General features: G+C 44.0%; 1 protein-coding gene across 1 annotated transcript in view; it reads left to right on the top strand.

Annotated features, from left to right (window-relative positions):
- The window catches only part of ttc7b (tetratricopeptide repeat domain 7B), a 301,097-nt gene extending 299,505 nt beyond the window's left edge, over positions 1 to 1,592 (top strand). The window contains exon 17 of the mRNA XM_048599973.1: positions 1 to 1,592. This exon is cut by the window's left edge and continues 2,978 nt beyond it. The gene's annotated coding sequence lies outside the window, so the exon portion shown is untranslated.
- The last annotated feature ends 1,873 nt before the right edge of the window (positions 1,593 to 3,465 follow it).

Raw genomic sequence — 3,465 nt, 5'->3', positions numbered from 1 at the left:
GTGTCTGCACCCCATTCCCCTCTGTCCGCCACCCCCTTCCTTAGTATCCGTCTTCCTGTGTGTCTGCACCCCCTTCCCGTATTTCTTTCAATATTTAACCTATGCATCACTCCTGCACAAACACTTTGCTCCCTTTAAGCCTGAACTTTGTGCTAAAGCAGCACAAGCTGGTATTCAGGGAAAAAGATTTTTAAAATTGTGTTTCGAAAGAGAAAAGAATGCTAATGTTTAAATTTAAACAGCTGTGAAAGAGTGACCCTGGAATAAGTCACTGTTCAGGTCTGTATTCCTCAACACATCACCGTCTGCGGATAAGATGTCCAGCCAAGAAGGCTCCTCTACATACCCGTGAACTGTGTCTCAGCCTATTAAAGAGAAACATTAGAAACAGCTTTTGAAGTTATGCACATGCACATTCCTGCTCAGAATTCCCTGTGAATGTAAATGCTATTTATTTGATCGCTTTACTGGCCAAGCATCTGAAAACCACTCTGGCACAAAGCATAGGATGATTGATCTTCATTAGTTTTCAAACTGATGAGGCTGTCAGTCAGCACTGAACTGTGCGATGGAATGTGCAAGATGTTTGAGCAGTATTCAAACCAAGTACCAAGAGAATTCTCTCAGAAATTCAACCTGGTGCAATGTAATTTATGTTTAAAATTGAGCCCTTCTTTCCATCACTGGATATAGCTGCACAGTCCAGATGGGTAAAGGAAATAATATATTATTACAAGCCAAGTTCCACACCTCTGTGGTCTGTGTAGTGTTTCGAGTCGGTGTGTTAATAAATACTGATATCTCTGGGATTGTAAAATGTTGCAGTATCCAGTGGGGCACAATAACCACTCTGTTACTGCCTTTGACCAAATCTGTAGCCATACCCCAGTGACACAAAGTCAACCAGATAGTCACATGGTGGTTTATGTTCACTATCTTCAATCATATCCTGTCCTCCTCCCCCAATGTCTTCCAGTTGGGATTTCAGTACATTGTACCAGTTTGAATCTCTGGTCAGCAGTGGTTGGGAAATCTACAGTGGGCCTCCATTGAAGCCCCTGTCTTCCAGGCACTACCGATTCCTGCTGTAAAAGACTGGATTTCAGATCAGGGCCAAGTTGGAATCTGGTGTGATTGCTCATGTAGTGGAACAATACCATCAGAGGCAGGAAGCTGAAAGAGCATTTGTAACTGAACTCGATTTCTGAGTCACATTCAAACTAGAACAAAAAATATAACTGGACCCTTTCTTTTATAAAAGGCACATTAGAAATTAAAACAATGTGTAAGATGTTTGCTGTCATGTTTCTGATTACTTCTGCCAAATGTGTGTTTTGTGTATATTTCAAATTGATTTTAACTGGGTGTTGCTGTACTTGTAGCTGCGAGTTTCATGTATGATATAAAACACACGTGTGTATGTGTGTGCATGCTGAGCTCAAACTGGCAGCTATCAATATGTCTTCGTTGCAACAGATGTAAAGAGAAGTATTGTTAATTAAGTGTGAGTGGTGTATTCACGCCCGGTAATTGGTATTTTTTTGCACAAGGTCAATATTTATTGATTGTAATTAAACTTATTTTCAAATGGACATTGTATGATTATTTCTTTCCCCTGTTAATTCATCAGTGGTGATTTTCCCTGATGTTTCTTTCCACTTCCAAAGAGATCTTTGGTGGGGGACTGAACCACATGCAACCAGGAAGATGTCGGATCGACAGTCTGATTCATGACGAGTTAGACAGGACCTGCAGGATGTGACTGACCTCATCTTCAAAGGTCACGCAAGGTTCAGCTGAAGTTTCAGCTCTTAGTCACCTACCAGTTCTCCATCCCCCCCTCAGTTCCACTCCCACAACCCCACTTATTTGGAAAGCACATAAGTGACACAAATGGACAGGATGGGGCTCAGTTGCGATCATTTAATTTGATCCAATACCAAGCCAATACTGGCTGCCTGTGTCCTTCACTGCGCTGGGAGAGGTGTGGAACCAAAACTCACCTGCCACCTGAGGTGAATGTTAGAACCCATTCAACCACCCTCACAAACACACAAACTTTCCAAGAAGATTGGGGCTGTTATCTCTTTCTCAGCGTCTCAGCCAAAATTAGCCAACCATATTGGCTGTTATCACATTGCTACTTGTGGAATCTTGCTATGCAAATTGGCTGCTGCCTTTCCATTGGCTGCACTTCATTGGCTGTAAAGTGTGTAGCTTGGGAAGACCCTAAGATATCATGAAACACACTGTTGCAATGCAGGCCTGGTGTTTTGTGCTGTCCAACACCCCTCCCGTTTGAATGGATTTTCTGGGTCATCAGTGCTAAGTGCATTATAATTGTAACAATTAGCCAGCTAAACACACAATAACGACAGCATAGAACGAGGGACCATCAATATCATCTAGCCGCTAATAAATCTGAAAGGAAATCTAAGACTAATTTCATAGAGGCTGATTTTGTTCAGTTTTTAATGGGAAACGGTTGCAGAGGATAGCATAGCATTTTAGACAATGCATGTGAACAAGAACATGGACCCATTTCAAGTCCAGTGATCCATTCAGATGTTTCATATGCCATATTGTATTCCTGTCTCTGACATCCTGGTTGCAGATTGCAGTTCCTGGTTAACCACTGTCTCAGAGATAACAAGAACTACAAATGCTGGAGTCAGAGATAGCACAGTGTGGAGCTGGAGGAACACAGCAGGCCAGGCAGCATCAGAGGAGCAGGAAAGTTGATGTTTCGGGTCAGGACCCTTCTTCAGAAATGGGGAGGGGGAAGGGAGCTAGGAAATAAATAGAGGAGGGGTGGGGCTGGGGAAGATAGTGGGATGATGATAGGTGAGTGCAGGTAGGGAATGATTGGTCAGTGAGGTGGGTGGGGCAGATAGGTGCGAGAGAAGATGGACAGGTTGTGTCATGTCAAGGAGGCAGGGATGAGAGGGAGGGTTGGACATGGGATGAGGCCAGGGGTGGGGCGATTTTAAAACTGGTAAAATCCACATTTAGGCCATCGGGCTGAAGGCTTCCAAGGTGGAATATGAGGTGCTGCTCCTCCAGTTTCTGGGCAGCATCATTGTAACACTCATTCCATGTCCAACCTTCTTCCTCATCCCCGTCTCCTTGACCTGACACAACCTGTCCATCTTCTCTCCCACCTATCCACCCTTCTCACCTCACTGACCACTCCCTACCTGTACTCAACTATCATTATCCCACCTACCTTTCCCAGCCCCAACCCTCTTCTCTATTTATTTCTGTGCTCCCTATCCCTCCTCATTTCTGAAGAAGGATCCTGACCCAAAACATCAACTTTCCTGCTCCTCTGATGCTGCCTGGCCTGCTGTGTTCTCCAGCTCCACACTGTGTTATCTATACCTGCTGTCTCAGACCGGTTTGTCCTGCTTTCAAAGATTAGCTCCAATGTGAATTGCATGCTGTGTTATTGATTAAGGCTAAACA

The sequence above is a fragment of the Rhincodon typus genome, chromosome 8 (genome assembly GCF_021869965.1).
Source record: "Rhincodon typus isolate 14 chromosome 8, sRhiTyp1.1, whole genome shotgun sequence".
NCBI classification, from domain to species: Eukaryota; Metazoa; Chordata; class Chondrichthyes; order Orectolobiformes; family Rhincodontidae; genus Rhincodon; species Rhincodon typus.
The sequence above is the reverse complement of the archived record's forward strand: the minus strand, read 5'-3'. Positions and strand labels throughout refer to the sequence as shown.